Genomic DNA, 17,315 nt, shown 5'->3' with positions numbered 1-17,315 from the left:
CAGTGACAAACGATTTCCCAGTATAACCAATCCAGTGTAACTGTAGACTACCACCAAAGGAATCATTCTGTTCCCACACTTTCTTCCCACAAGCACGAGTAGATTTGCAGACCCTCCCTTGCACAGTATGTGGACACTGTGGAGTCACTACATGAATAAGTTCAGTTCCCCTGAGTGACAGAACACTCTGTATCTGTTTAATTTTGGGGAGACCAGTTTTCCATCACATCAGCTTGCTGAACCAATCCTTTCCACTCCTGCAGCCACATCGTCACTAGATTTTATGCAAACAGACAAGAAAGGCAAACAATAAGCAGAATGCGAGCAGAAACAAGCAGTGCAGCCCCTTCCACCAGGAACTTGTAGGTACTCCGAGCTAGGTGAAATAAAAAGTATATGTGCAGAAGTGCAAAAAAGTAGAAATGGGGTAGAAGTGCAAAGTTCTATCAAATCATATCTGTCTGTAAGGCCAGAATCTGCGAACTGAGTCACAGCTCAGTGTTAACGTTCTTTACTTGCAGTCTCCCACTGAAACATTTTCCCTTATTTCTTTTTTGAGGAGCAAATTACATTTTCCAAATGCTGGCTCCATTGTACAGTGTGCTGTTAACAGCAGCATTAAATGAAAAATATCAATTATGTGAAAATATCTGCAAAACAAATTCACAAAAGAGCACTTTTAGTTTGTATTTACTTGTCTGCCTCTGTCCAAATTCTACTCTGAAGCAAACAGACTTATGATAGCTGAATTAATAACTTATCACTGTTTTCTTATTAAGGCTTGCTCTTATTGTCCAGTTAAAAATGCAATAAAGTACAAATGCATTTACATTTGTGGACAATTTGTAGGCTATCTTATGACCAGCATATACAACTTAAGACTAACTGTTCATACCACTGTTGTCACATGAAGTGAGAAAACTCATCTCTCCCCTACAATAGGGGAGTAGAAGTCATGCAGCCAGATTGCAAGTTAAGTGCTATGAAGGTCTGTCAACAGACAAGCAGAAGTACCTCAGAGATGCAGTGAAAGGCCAGTGACAAAATACGAGCTACCCACAATCCAGGATAAAAAACTCTTCAAAGAGCTGGACTACCATGCAACAGACACACCTGGACACCACAGTAAGAACTAGCAGTTCCACACCAAAAAAGAATATATATATATATATATATATATATATATGCACTGGAAATTCACATTACAAGCCTGTACACATTTCTAGCTGGTTTGCTTCACCATTCTCAACAGGAACATATTTGGGTTGACTGAAAAGCAGCCTCTTTCAAAAGGCTGTTTTGTGTTACTGAAAACATCTGCTGCATATATTGCTCCCTGTAGGACTGAGCCTCTAACAAGAACCTAAACTCACTGGATAAGCCATAACAGCTATAGTACAAGACACATACAGAGGCCAACAGCTACCACAGAACTGCTGCCTCACCACTTCAGGGCAGAGGGGTTTACAGGGAACCACCCCAGAATGCTCAGGGAGGGCATCAGCATAAATCTATTATATATATATAAATGTCTACACACTCTACCTGAAAATACCACCTCTTGGACACACCAAGAGGTCTCCTCATGATTTCTGTTGTTCTCAGTCAGTCTTTGTAATACCTGTCCTTTATTTCTGTCCAAAGCAAGTCTTACTCTGACAGACTCCCTGCTTTTTCCTCTGGTAACCTTCATCGTTCTTCTCCCACTACACATCAACAGCAGTCATATTTTTCTGTATTTTCTCCTTTTTCCATGCTAGTTATTAAGGCAACTTTATCCCTTCTCAAGATTATACAGCTAATTCATTTTATTTGATTCCACATCACACCTCTCCCTATCTCTCTCTCTGACACTTCTTTTGAGGTAACCACTACTTTCAGTTCACTAAGCTAAAAATCAGACTACTTATTTGCTGCCCATAGGAGTGGGGTTCTTTGGTTGTTTTTTGGTTGGTTGGTTGGTTGGTTTTTTTGGTGGCTTTTCTTGGGGGGGGGGTGGTTTTTTTTTGGGGGGGGGGTCTTTGTTGTTTGGGGGGGGTTGGGGTTCTTTTATTGTTTTGTTGGGGGGGGGTTGCTATACTTTATTTACTGCTCTCCCTAATAAGGGAGCAGTAAGTAATAAGCTCTCCCTGATAATGCAGCCTGTCTGCTCTGTTCACCTTCTTTACTTCTTTCAACGCTGAAAACATTACTACAAAAATGTGAAGAACTGTCCTACATAGGCTATGGGAACATAGCAAACTTTATATGATCACATCTGCATCAAGGTTCAGAGATCTCATTCCCTATGCATCCTGCCTCTGGCCCTACCAAGCTATACATTACAAGTCTTGTTCCAGCCTTTTCCATTTTGGGCTTTTGCCTCTGCTCCCCTCTGCCTAGTACCCCACCATCATCTTTCAAACCCCTCCTCTGCAGTTGTGTTGTCCTGTATTCTCCAAGTACCAGCTTTCTCTTCCACAGAGTTGACACGTACAGCATCTACTTTAAATAGTTAATGCTACAATCCCTCCCTTAGGTGCTTTCTTTATATCAACTGGTTAAAAGTGACAATAAAAGCTGCATATTATTTATGTTAAAATTATTTATCAGACCCTCACAAACAGAGCAAAAAGAACGTATGCCTGAGGTGATTGTGGTCTCCTGAGGCAGCGCTGCTACAGTCAAAGCTGCCTTGTCCCCTCTGTGACCGAGAAGTTTTGACCAAGACTTGAGGACGCGTGGATGGTCAAGCCACATGCGGCTCAGTCCTCACCGTGCCTGTGGAGGGGAGCAGGTGACACAAGACTTCGTGCGACGATTAACGTGTGTGCTGCCACACTGACTGGAACTGACAACTCGCTTCGCACCACCAGCGAGCTAGCAGCAACTTTCAGCCATTACCAGCCTGGACACGGCTGTAACCGACAGGAGGCGGTGGTCGGTGGCTTGCGAAGCTCCGGAGAAAAAGGAGAGCAGGACTACACACTACGCTGCGCCCGCCGGGACACCTAAGGGCCCTCTCTCACGGCCTCCCCAACACCGAGGCCCTGCGAGCTCGGCAGCCGCTCTCTCGGGCAGAAGCCGAGACGGGGGTGAGCGGTGGCACCGCCCCAGGGCGGGGACGGGGCGGGTCGGGGCGGGACGCTGCTCGTTGGCGCTTAGGGGCAGCCGCGCGCTGCCGGGCCGGGAAATGTCTTACCTAAGCCGCAGCCATGGCGGCTCCTCGCCCACTTCAGGAGTTGACGCGAGACGTCCGCTGCCTGCTGCCCCAGACTGCGCTTAGTCTCCGCCGTGGACCCAGGCCCGGCGGCACCCAGCGCCCGGCGTTAGTCCCGTTATTCAAGCCCAGATGCTCGGTTCACGAGTTCTTCAGGAGCAGGAGTTGAGAGAAGCCCATGGCCACGCAGTGATGGCGGCTGCCCGAGGAGAGGGCAGTGAGAGAGTGCTGGCTGCCCGCTACACTTCCCAGCACGGTGCTTGAGGTGACCACATAGGCCTCCTAATGCAGCAGAAAGGAGGGACGTGCTTCTCGCTGCAGGTTGGGACCAGTGTGGTCACTCACACCTGGTAACAGCCAGGTTTTCCTTAGCAGCCTCCAGGTCACCACTGACCATAAAGGTACATCCTGTCCGAGGTTGTGTAGGGGGCATTGGCCAGGTGTTTCAATAAAGATGAATGCAAATCAGGTTTTCCCAGACCCCAGAACATATTCAAGTACCTTACATTTACTATTCATTCTTGGGGTCATCTTGCGCTGTATCTGTCTTACAAGTATGTTTTTACTCATGAGCCTTAAATATCCTTGGCCTCAGACTGATTTTTTTCAGTGCTACAGGCTAGAAACACCTACTTTATTTCAATGGCATAGTCCTCTGCTGTCATCACAGAAAAATGATAGTTTAAAAATTGAACATTAATACTTTATAACACAAGCAACACCTTTCACTGGGGATGCCAGAGAAATTAGGGATTCCTAAGACTACATCTTCACCATTTCTCAAAGCTGTAGGCTTCAGGAGAGAGGACTCAGCAAACCTTCACGTTCTCCATTTTGCAGACTGCACTGCTGGCCCACCCTCTTCATTGTAAGGCTCCTTCAATTCCTATGGACATCTGTAATTCTGTTCTCCATTAGTTCAACCAACTGCCATACATTCCGGTGTAATCAGCATCACTCCAGCCTCCACTGTCTTTCTTGGGCTTCTCAGTTCTGTTAATCTGAAAACAGATGAGAGAGTTAATACTGACACTGGGAGCATCATATTAAAGGTTTTGATCTCCAGTCACTTATTGGAAAAAGCATCAGCTTGCTCAGACCTTACTGGTCATCTTCTCGGCTCTCCTATTGATGGTTCAGGTGCCAAATCCATTTTCCGTGACAATTCTTTTTGCCCTGAGGTGCTGATTAGTCAGCAGGCCAACTGGACCAGCAGTATCACTCTGGCATGTTGTAGGACTGCAGGTGGAAGTCATTTTGGAGAGTGTGTGCAAAAGTAGCACCCGTACTTGGTGGTGTGTGGTCCAGCACCAGTACTTGGCTCTGTTCCCTGTCTGGAAGAAATTGTTCATTTCTGATCGAAGAATAAAATATGTAGACATAAAGAATTTGCCATGAATTTGACCCCTTTTGGACAAAATCATTAAGATCTTGGGCTCAGGTCCCAGCAGTCTGGCCCTCTGAACTGAGAACTGAGTGGGCTAAATAAGTAACAGGTTGTTCCCTGTCCTCCTTCTAGGCCATTAGCTATTCCTTTGATTAGTTTGCCTTCATTCCTCAGGGTCTCACATTTCTTTTCCTTACATAGTATGCCATACATTGTGTTAGTCTTAGCTCAGTTTTTGAGCACTGTAGAATGAATTTTTCTTTCTGGCCTTGTCCAGCATGAGCTCATACACTTCAGATCTCTTTTTCTTCCCCTGTTCATTGAAAAAAAAATATCACAAGTAGCCTGATATTTTTGGATCCATTCAAATCCTTAAAAGCTGTGGTAAATCATAACGTCGTGTAGATGGGTTAGAATCAGACCTTGAGTACTCACAGAAATCAAACGTATGATTACATCCTTTGCATTTCTGGGCTCCAAATTAGCCTGTCAGGTCTGCATGCACTACTTCTGCTGACTTCAGTGGGAATTGCACATATGAAACTAACAGAATAATCAGGCCCTGAAAATTTGAGCTTGTGTCCCCAAACACAGCTCCTGCATTTTTAACTGATTCAGTGTGAGATGCATCTGTGACCCTAGAGCAACAGCTGAGAGTATGTGTTGGCACCCAGAAAGCTAGTGCTGTATTTCCACATGGGATATACAGCAATCTCCAACCTGCCTGGCATGTATTTAAAACACAAACATAGATACCATATAAAGGAATTGTTTCTGTTACCATGACATTGAGCAAGAAAATAAACATCATGCTCCCTAGAAAATTAAATACAAGGTAACAGAGCATTTTAGCAAGTCTAATGGCCGAAGTCGAAGCCTTCAGAACACATATAGAAGACAAATGAAAAGTTTGATTCTGATAGCTTGAAATAATAAAGAAAAATATTGGAATATTTTGCATACAGAAGGACACACTCCAGATACTATTTGTTCCAACCAAGTGTTAAGAAATAACTATTTTTATTTTAATTTTCACATTCTGTTTTTCAATTTTTTTTTTATTCTTTTTTTTTTTTTCCCTGAATTCCCCAGCTGAGGGATAGGAGTATAAGTAAAACTCACTGGGTACTTCCTCGAAATCGCCCAAGCAGAAATTAGATGATTTAAAAAAAAAAATAAAAAGTAGGAACAAATAATTCAAATCTAAAGCACAGAGAGTTTTAGCTATTATCAGTAAGATGTTGCATTATTCCTGGAAAAAAAAAAAAAAAAAAAAAAAAAAGATTCAGTATCCCAGTTCTTCAAATTCAGGCTAACTCGCAACTGAGGAAAGCTAAAGTTACATAATTACCAAAGATAAACCTGAAGGCTACATAAGCTGTTAGTGTTACACAACCATATGGAAGTTGGTGCAAAGAAACTATTAACAGATCATCAAAAGAAAAATAAAATAACAGCATCGTTTCAGACACATACTTTAAATCAAGCTTCCAGGATACATATAGCATAGTCTTTTTTGTTAAAGTAGATGAATCTGTAATTTAATATCCTTTAACTTAATATTCAAATTCCAGTCTTTATTTCTATACTTAAAGACCTCTTTGTGATAGATGTTAGAGAACTTCCAACGATAATTCAGTAGAACTCACTTCATTCAACACATACAGGAGTTGCACTGAGTGCTAGGCTCAAAAATACTGCAACATTTATGTGAATTTCTCTTCAGGACAGCAATGAAATGTGTAACTTTAAGAATCTGACCCTGCACTAATATATTATTCAAATACATCATGCATATAAGTCCCACTTCGTACTGTTTTTATTTTTATTTGAAATAAGATGCCCTACTAAAAAGAAGTGCAAATGTTTCTTTCTTTCAGTTTGGAGTACATCTGTAGTATTAGTATGCCTGCCTGTTTTTTATGTTATACTTAGCCCCGTTAGACATGGCGACTTCTTTGCCCTCATTTTACAAAGTAGCAAGCCTTCACGGTACAGACCAGAGGCAGGCACATTATTTGAGGTGAGCGCATTAACCACCTTTTCTGCCCAATTCCATGAAGTAAAATCATGACCATCCAACTTAATTATTTATTTTGTGAGGTTGTCCATTTTAGAACTGAATTAGTGAAATGCAATCAAACTGAGCCAAAGGCTTGGACTGGGCTGCCATTTTGACATTCTCATCAGGGAAATGGTGCTGTAAACACCCATACTTGATTCACATGCATGGTCTCTTGGTTGCCTACAGTAATGCCCATCTGTTCAGATGGCATCCTGCCCACTCAAGTTGCTCAAGGGAATACATGCTGGGCAATCATTGGCTTAGGTAAGTATTTTTCAAACTGTGTTGGTGTCGACCTCCTTTTGGGAAGGCCCAAGAGGAAAAGGAAACAAAAAGAATTTTCATTTTTTATTTTAATGGATTGTTTTCATTTAACATTCAGCAAAAACACCACCATCTATAAAACATTCGGTAGGTGGTTTTGCTAATTCCTTGGTACCTGTGATGCCAGCAAGGAAAAAAAAAAAATCTATTTTCTCATTTTTTAAACAAATGAGTTTAACCTGTTTAAAGTCACAGTCCATGTAAAATTAAGACCATCTCATCTGCAGAAAAGAAACCTTTCTCAGCAGGCATTGCCACATTCTGACAATTGAACTAATTTCTTTTGTTGATGAATATTGGTCAGCACTCAAATATCTGAATTCACAGCTATTCTTACCAAAAGCCAGAGCCTGAATTTTGTGGACAGAGCTGTGACCAATGCCATGCCCCAAAATAATAGTTCAAACGAATGTCACTGTAAAAAACTGTCTGTCCAAATTATACAACAAATACAAACATGCACAAAGATATGACTGATGTGCAGTATCATGAAAGGACTAACCCCTTTTGTTTCCTAAATTGGAATAATTTCCAAATGGAATCTTTTACTTCTCCAAAGCCAAAGAACTTTGCTTTAGAGAAGTGTATTGTACAGTGAAGCCATTGCCTGTCACATTGCTTTATCGAAGGGGGGGGGGGGGGGGGGGGGAACATGTCACCCTTTCTTCCTGCAAATAAACTGCGGGAGTTTTTATTTAAGAGAAAACTTCCAATAATAAATAATAAAAAAAAATTACAATAATCCAGCTCCTTTTCATTTGGGAGACAAAAGCCTTTCAGTGCTGCGTCCATGCACTCTTGACTACTGTTTTGACACTGTGTCAAGATGCTCCACTCTGCTTCAGGTCTCAGATCACAGTTGGAGTGTCTTGATACAGCATTGAATCAGTAGTGTCAGCAAGTCTCAGAGCAGAGTGAAAAAGCCTCAATGTAGCCTCAGAGCAGGTAGAGTCAGAGAGACCTTTCCCCTAAACTGAAGTAGGCAGAGGCTGCTCTTTTTTTTTTTACTACTTTTGTTTGCTTAAACACATTTCAACCCAGCTGCACCAGCCTCATCCTTCTAATTATTAGTCTTGCTTGCACTAAGGTACCAGAGCTAGCTCTCCCCCAGTCCTGAAGAGCTGTTAAAAAGCAGCATGGAATAATGTTAATATTTTCTTGAAAGAGCAAGCTTAGGCGCAGGAACTGAGGATCTGTGCTTCCTCAGAGCGGCTGGCGCTGTAGACAGGGTTCGTTAACAGGGCCAGACCCTGCTTTGGCATAACCCGTTCTGCTGCATGAGTGCACTGCTGTGCTGCTGTGGAGAAAAGCACAGGGAGCCTGCACCCTGGGGACCCTGCTTCAGCTGCTGAAGAGACCCAAATGGAAACTTGATGTCCTCTGTCATAGCCCAAACTATAACTAGCCATAACTGCAGCCCAAAGCCCTGACATCAACAGGAGCCTTCTCAGCAAGTTCACTGGGGCACAATTTCTCTTACTCAAAGCAGAGCAGATTGACACAACTGCTCTTTTCAGCAAGATAGTGCCACATACAATCAGCACAACAGTGCCTCAGCAGTCTGCAGAGCTACTGCACATGGATCAGGATGAGGACAGTGACACACATGGCAGGGCACTGTCCTAAGAAACAGGGATAGCAGTCTTGACACAGTGAAGGACATCATTGGCTCCATAAATAGGCAAAGGGGGGGGACTGCAGAGATTAGTGTTATACAAGGAGGGGGATAAGGTTTGAAAGCTTTATTAATGCCTGTGAAAAAAAAAACCAAACAAACCAGGAAATAGGTTTAATGCCTGAAAGTTTGTCCTTTTAAATTTTTTCATTATTACTTCACTTAGAGAAATAATGTTGCTTCTTCCTTGTAAAATCTGCCTATCTTTAGATCATTGCTAATGCAGCAGCATGACTTGTGCGATATTGTGACACTTAGCTACTACACAATAAGGCAGCCCTCAGATGGTATCAAACAAAGGGACATTCTAAGTATGTGTAAGTAGAGACCAACTTAAATATAAGCATGGGGGATTGTCAAGAGGAAAACTGTAACACCATTAAAGACCAAGGAGCAGGGCATGGTGCTAGCTTCTAGTGCTGTTTTGTAAAAACAAATAATTGTTAAAATAAAAGTGTCTTAAAGACTAACTCTGTAAACTATTCCTCCTAGAGTTCTTCCTCCTATAGAGGACAGCAAAGGTTTACAGAGCCCATGGTTTCAAGGATTGCTGCCAGAATGGCCATGTCTGGGAGGACTAAGCCACATCTAAGGCAACAGTCTTTAAAGCACTGAATGCCAAGCACCAGGCATCATCGTATTCTGGGATGAGATGGATGTCAGTCCCTAAGAAGGCATTTGAGAAGGAATAAAAAAGATCAGGGGTTAGAAAGAAAACAACTAGGCTTATGAGGTTGGATTAGAAAATGTAAATAGGTCAAAGCCAATTTTGTTGTAGCTTTACATCTGAATATGTAATCCAGTCAGTTTTGTATGATAACACCAGGGGGGCGCACAGATCAATGTATATAATTCAGGTTAAATGACCACTGGAGTGAGATGCATGCATTCTTCTTACAGTTGAGCAAATTTATCCCTGATATAAATGCAGTGATTTCACTGGACTTTTTGCAGGGATATATTTGATCATTTAAATGGTCAATACCTTTTCAGTAACTTGTCACTTAAGCAGATACAATGTGTACCCATACATGCACAAAGCTGGTTTTAATTTGTCATTAGTTACTTCCTCCTTGTAATTATTGTGCTGTTATTTGCATAAAAATATTAGTAAAGTGCAGTTAAAAATAGCTATACAGCAAAGCAATAAATGCTCAAGGTCACAGCTAATAAGAAAATTTTAAAGTCATGTGTTTCAAATTCTGTTTTTGAAATCTGTGTAACAAAATGGCAGTAGACTTCAAGTTGGCAGGAAATACAGGAAGACAAGAAGTAGGAACAGGGACTTACATCACCACAGAAAGCTGAGGTCCAGCCAGTGTTTGCTACATGTTTTGAGATCCTTGGTGTATGACATAATTTAAGGTGCAAAGTATTTTGATTTCAAACAAATAAAACCCACTGACTATTGTGGCTTTCTCACAGGCGCTTCCATAGCAAGCAAAAGATGGGGGGTTCTTTCTCCTCTACCATGTAGGGCCGTCGCACCCTTGCCAGATGCAGAGGAACTCTCTGACCTGTCATGACCATTTGCTTTCACTCACCACAATGAACAGGTCTGCCCCAGTGCTCTCCCAGCTGTCTCTGGAGGTAGAAGAGAAATTAAAGATTGTCTCATCTAGTCACAAATTAAAATCTTTACTGGTAGAAACCTAGTATAAAGTCTCAGAAGAGAATGAATTATGTATTTGAACACTTAAGATTTCCTTGCCTTTATTACAGCATGGGGTCTGAACTCTGCTTTCTTCCCTGCACTTTATTACGTGGTTAGAAGTCCCGCAGTAGGAAACTTGCAGTTTGAATTTTGAAGCACCTATAGTGTCATACTTTTTATTTTAATATTTGTCACCAACAGTGCCGACAGATAAAAAGTGCTGGCTCCCCACAGCATGATATGCGGGATTTTCAATAGAACTACACAATTGCTTTTGCTAAGTGCTTGCGGGGCTCACAGTGCCAAATCCCGCAAATTGCTGCATTCAGGCCACTTTGCAGTGCTATACCAAGGCAAGTGGTATTAAAAAAGTTAGTTGCTTGCAGGAGGGACATATGCCTAAATAGCTGATTTCTTTTTAAAGTCCTGAGCAATTGTCTGAAGACATTTCTGCAACTCAATTCAATAATTGTGGCACTTAAGAGATGTTCAAAACTTTTTGTGTCACTTGCAGTTTATTCTCTGTGTTGCATATGGTTTTAGGAAAAAAAGAAAATGTATTTTTCCAGCTCCAAAGTTTGCTGGCCAAGGAAATCCCAGAAGCAATGTCACCAATCGTAGTGACATTTTATTTCTGGATTCCTACTTCCTCTTTTTCTTCTTTATGGCCTTTGATTTGTTTTTATCCTTGATTTATAGGAATATTGTTGTTTGTATACCAGCCTCAGAACAGTATTATGGTGTAAATCATTTCATGTGCACAGCAATGCTAAGTGTGTAATAGTTACACCTGAGGTATCAGGGGAGGGTTTTTGTATCTCCTGTCTTCTTCACAGGTCAATTAAAAAGCTGATTAAACTGAAAAAGTCTATGATGATAATTGTTGGAAATAGACTGGGATGATAATTGGTTTAATGACTGCTAAAGGAGTCATTGGGATGTGTGTCTCTCAAGGACCCTGAATGGCACTTTAAGAGCTAGATTCACCCTGGGTGTTGGTTGTTGACTTTAATGGTATTACTCCAAAATCTGATTTGGGTCAACTTACTTACAAAATATTGCAGACAAGACAAATCATTTTTAAAGGATGTCTCTGCTGAGCTTTGGTGTCTCTCTTGAACTACCCTATTCAATGTCAACTCCTCCAGTACAAATTCTGCCTGTACAGCTTGAAGTAGCTCTATAACGTGGGAATTCACTGAAAGTTTTATATTTTTATGTATTTTTTTTCCTAGCTTAGCAGGAAACAAATTCTATATAATAACTAGAAAATGTAGGCCGAGACCATCCTCTACACAGGAAATTTCACTTAGAGGGTTGGACACCCAGCAAGGTCCTATTCACAGACATCTCTTTGTATTTTTCTGCCTGGAACCAAAGAAGGGGATTCATGCCAAAACCCTGCAGGATATGGAAATCTATCGGCTGTTTTGTGTCTTTCAAAGAGGCTTCTGATTTGGGGAGCCCTAAATTAAGATCCATGGGCTTGTGGTTTTAATTTTTTTTTTTTAATAAGGACTCAAAACCTGCAGTTTTGCTTCAAATAGGAGTCAGAAACATTCAGTACCTTTGAAAAAAAACCTGACATTTCATTCCTCATACTGAGGACCTAGAAAAGCAAAAATTTCAACCAAAATTATTTCTTCAGGCTAGTCAGTATTATGGAATAGTGCAGGAATCAGAGTAGCCTTGCTGCTGGTTCTCAGTCTACATGAACTGCCTAGGCTTGGAAAGGCTGTAAGATTATAAATCTTTCCGTGAAAACAATTCTTGCTTCATACCATCAACATTGCCTAAAGACATCTGCGTAGGGCATCTCTAGAGGAGGCTCCCATTACTAGACCTATGCAGAAGAATAATGAGAAACTTGCATCCAGTTTGAAAGACATTAATGAGTCTCCCTCGGATACAAAATATTTGTTCAACACCCTTATGGGCAAAGTAATGTACAGCTGAGCTGGGGAGCTCTGGCTCAATAGAATGCCCCAGGTGCATCCTATGGTCTCGGAAAAGGAACACCAAATAGTTCTGCAAAGAAGAGGGTTTTTTTTGGCCCAATATGCAGTTCTGGTGCTTACATGTGTCCTTATTGTTTTGAATATATATTCTCCAGCACCTACTTCTTCTCCATCTGTTCCAGTGGGGTTTCACATGCCACAGGGTATTCTGGATTCCACAATGGTTCTTCTCCCATTTTGTGTTTCTGTCTTCAGTAACACAAAAATGGGAAAATACTTTTTTCAGCATCTTAAATGAACTGTAGACATATTGACTGTGTTTACTTCTTCATTCCCTCCAGATTTCTCTCTCAGACATAGACATATTTCAGGGTTCAGAGGTTGGTTTGTTGTTTTCTTTTCGCCTTTCCTTGAGCTTGGTGCATCATTGAGCTAATGATGCACACTCAAGTTATCCAGTATCATTAGATTACCTAAGGCTCTGATCCTAGTGTGCCTTACATATGTGAACATTTAACTCTTTGAAGTCAAGGGAAATGGCTGTGTACCCATTTGCAATGTAACATGAAAGAAGATGGTTTTTCATGGCAGTTCCCTGAAAGCAAAGAATGTTGGTGTATTCTTTGATGTATCAATAACTGGAATTACTATGCAAAATGAAAAATGGAGGGCAGGGATAACTCTGGATTTAATTTGTTTTATTAATTTTATGCTCTATTAGGGTGCTAAACCCCTCAGTAAGAGAAGGGGAGTTAGCATTCTTGTTTGCTAGTGCAAACACATCTTATCCTCCAGCTAAGGTTGCCTCCTCTCCCAGGTGGGGTGCCTGGTATCTCAGTTTCCTCTTTTCTTACATCCTTTCATCAGATAATCAATTTGCAGCCTTAATGCAGCAGAACTGCGCATTTCTCTTGTGCCTCTGCCCACTGCCAGGCAGCCAATCTCAAGCCAACCAAAGACAGCAGGTTCTTCTGTGTCAGAATGACTTTAACCACACGGTCGCTGTACGAGTACTGTCAAACTCTATGTCTGGTGAATCATGGAGATACCACTACTGGGGATGTAGGGAAAGGTCAGCAGAGGGAAATGTAGAAAACACAGAGAGGTAGGGAATTTGAAAAGAACTATCTGACTAGCAAGGAGCAGGTGAGAAGTGTACGTGACAGAGGCCTTTTAGCAAAACTCCACGTTTGTCCAGTATCTGGGATATCATGTACATGGATTCACTCAGGGCAGTTAGCGAGAAAGAGGCAAAATTAATTAACCTCATACGTTACATCCATTGGCCCTGCCACTGCAAGGTGCTGCCCGCCTTCTCCTTCCAGTCTATCCACTTCTTTTTCCACTGTCTGTACACCAGACCTTTTTCTGCTTTCAATTGAGGCCTCATCTTCCACGTCTGTGGGTTAAGGCACTGGAATATACACTGTAATATAACATATTGCATATTTATTAGGAATTATGCAACACTCAATCAAGTCTTAAGACACAAGAGCCCTAATGAAGAAAAATGTTTCTGGGTCCTACTTTGGGTGAAACTCTGTCATTCCTCATTAGCAACCCAAATTGTTTATGCTACATGAGGCTAATGGAAGCTCTTGACCATTTCTTTAGCACCATTACAAAAACATTAGCTGAGCTCATTTGCACTCTTCCTTAACCCTCCTTCTATGGCAGGCTTACACTGAGATACTTTGTGAATAAACCAGAAAATGAACAATAGAAGCTGTGTTTTTCGCAAATGCCATGTGTATTTTATAGCTTTCATGTATAGAAGCCCATTTCTTGAGGAACAGTGCCTATAAAACGCATCTGGAAGAAGAAGATGCACTTATTTATTGCATTGCTTTCAATCAGGAAAAGAGATGTTCTTTCTCTCTCCCTCCCTTTAAATTACAGGCCAGGTGAAGAAGAGCCCAGCACCTCAGGGACGCAGCTTTGGCATGCACAACTTGGAGGGCTCGTTTGCTTGCTTGGTTATTGTGAGGGAAGGATCTCACTGGGGGCCAGGAACCTCTTCCAGCCATGTAGAACTGGAAACAGATAAATTTTTGTTCTTTTTGACTTCAAAGTGAGGTTTTAGTTGGTACTGAAAGACTTGAGGGCTAAAGATTGTGTCAAAGTTAATGCCTCTTTTAGCAGGGTTTCTCACACACAGAGGGATCCTGCAAAGCAGTAGCTCTCTAGTCCCTGCTTCCCAAGGACACTGTCTGTGCTATACAAGGCTTTAAAAGACAACACACATTTGGGAACATCAGGAGAAGCAAAATCCACCGAGCCTAGTCTGTATGTACTCCCACCACCGAGTAAATACTCTCTGTATCGCATCTCCGACCTTCTGGTGCAGGTTGACACCACTGTGCTATAAATGTAGACACAGCGAAACCCACGTATGGGTAAAACAGTGAAAATACTTTCATGACATTTCTTTATCCGGGGGTCTTTGACATCCCTAAAGCCCTCAGAACCAGGCCTGGAGCGGGATGTTGCTCACAGGGCAGCTTGAGACATCCGCGGCTGCTGTGGCGGCTGAGCGGTGGCCGAGCCCCGGCCCCGCTGCGGCCTCTGCCGCGCTGCCGGCTCACCCTGCGGGTCAGCTCGGCTCTCTCAACCCCAGAAAACAACAGCAAAGGAGATTTGATTTCAAATACAATGCCCGAAGAGATTCAGCAGCACAGCTCCTCCCCGCTGTGCGAGGAGGCCGAGGCAGAGGGCACCCCAGGAAGGACAGCAGCACGGCAGTTCCGAGGCCAAGGAGCGCGGCCAGGCGCCAGGCCCGGGCCCTCCCTCTCCACTGACGTGCGGGGCAAGGCCCCGGCGCTGGTTGCAGCCTCTGAGGCCGCGTCCCCCATCCGTCCTCCCCGCTGGCCGGGTCAGCGGCACGGCAGAGCGGCCGCCTGCCGCGGGGACACAGATGGCCGGGGATGGCAGAAGGCGGGGGACAGCCGCAGAGAGCAACGGGCAGCACGCCACCGGCTCGGGGAGAGGCAGCCAGCCCGGCAGGCAGAGCTGACCGAGGTGCGGGGCTGCTCCTGCCAGCGACGCCGGACCAAAGGAGGGGGCAGGCCCCCGTGCGAGATGCGGCACCAGCTAAGGCTGGATTCCTGCTCCCGCGCCCCCCAGGACACAGGGGGAAACGCCTCGCTTTTCTCCTCAAAAAGGACAGTCTCGGGTGGTTAAACTGCAGCTCGCTATTAGTGCAGTGCAGACCGTACTTTGTTAGCAATCTTGTAGCAATTAGCTCCACTTTCTCTTGGGGTGCTCAGTGTTTCTCCTTTGGGCACCTCCTGTCTCCCTCAGTCACCTGAGCTGTTAAACCTCAGGAAAGTAACAATAATTCACAGACAAGCAGATCAAAAGGCAAGCCCTGGCTGCTCTTTGCAGGAGAGGGATCTCAAAGTTGTGAGGATGACAGCAATTTAATGAAGAAAGGTGAAGAACAATTTCACAAGAGGCAAAAATGGGGAGAAAATTAAAAAGGCAAAGTGATGAAGAAACAGTCACACTCCCATCGGCTCCAGAGCTTGGCGGCCAGTGCAGCGTGGCCAGATGTGTGTTAATCTCACACACTTCTGTCTATGCCATGCATGCACTACTGACAGCATATCGTGGGGAAGCCATCTCAGGATCTCCATACCTCTGTCAAAGGTAGCCAGAGCTGGCCGGCTGTTCTGAAGGGTGCAGAGGGGGTTGCAGAAACCAAACCTCTCAGGGTGTGAGTTAAAACATAGAGTCCTCTTATTCACACTAGGGGAAAAGCCTTCAGTGTCCATAGCAGAGTGATTTACACATGCTGAAAGCCAGACAAACACAGCAAACCCCAATCTGCGGTAGACACTGGTAGGAGAAAGAGAGATGCACACCTGAGACATGGGATGTGAGTATTCACTCCAATGGAAATGGCTGCCAGAGGGTGGGTTTCCATTAACTTGTCTGGAGGGCAGGAAGGCCACGCCTATTTGCTCCCTAACCCCTCTGATATTTCTCTTTCACATTCCCATGAGCTGCTGCTCAGCGGAGTGACCTTCCCCAGTCCACTCAAAGGTGCTCCAGCACAAAATGATCAGTCACTCGCTCCCTCAATGGTCCCAAAACTACTTTTCTCTCCCTTTCTTTTGGAGGCAATGGGCTGAACGCTTGCTTTTTCCAGAACTGTAAAGCACCTGACTAAAGGTGCACCTCTTGCTGCAGATGATAGGTCAGACAAGTATGTACAGAAGCCCTGAATGAAATACAGATGCATGAAGCTGACTATATAGACAATATATGAGCTGTAGGTGCTGGTTGCTACTTCTGGACTAAATATTTCAATGCTTTTTGGGTGTGCCAGTAGGTAGTGAAGCTAAACACAAAGATCATTCAGCTCATACAAATACGAGCCCTTTGTTAATCCATTGTTAAGTGATGTTTCAGTATTTGCCCAAACTTGAAGGCATTAAGTTGTTTATACAACACCTCTTTACACATTAAGAGCTTTCTCCCCAGTCTCCAACACTGTACTGTCCCTAATGCCCTTTTTACCTAAAACCCCATCCTCAGCAAGAATTTTGGCAATTCTGGTTTGTGCTTACCTGTGAATTGCCAGCGTCACCCACACCTCAAGCAGTCTGCACCAGCCCATGCCCACAACACCACCACACAGGAGCTGCGAGTTACACAGACAGGCAGGGAAGCATTACAGGGACTGCAGAAAGGTTTCCCATCCCATTTTCAGTGTGTTGTGGCTGTTGAGATATAGGTGCCTTTAGAGCCAGCAGTTCTGACTCTTTTCCAAATGCCTTCCGTAGCACTTCTTGGCCGCTAAGAAAAAAGGGGTGAAATCTCAAACATGTACCAGAAGCTGTGATATTATCTTTCTCCACCTGCAGTTAGGCTCTATTTTCCCTGGGAGCTTTTAACAGATACAGGAACTATATATTAGGCTGGGGAAGCACTCCCTGGTGTGGCTGCAGCTACAGCAGCAGAGCTGGGCTCTGTACTAGCGCAGGGCTGCTCTGCCCCCACTCCCGAGTGGGACGAGCAGCACAGAGAACAGCCACATGGGAGCCACCAG

The sequence above is a fragment of the Pezoporus flaviventris genome, unplaced genomic scaffold (assembly GCF_033815535.1).
Source record: "Pezoporus flaviventris isolate CSIRO_AGI_PZ_B2104156 unplaced genomic scaffold, CSIRO_AGI_Pfla_v1 ptg000054l, whole genome shotgun sequence".
In the NCBI taxonomy this organism is placed as follows: domain Eukaryota; kingdom Metazoa; phylum Chordata; class Aves; order Psittaciformes; family Psittacidae; genus Pezoporus; species Pezoporus flaviventris.
Note: the sequence above shows the minus strand (reverse complement) of the source record.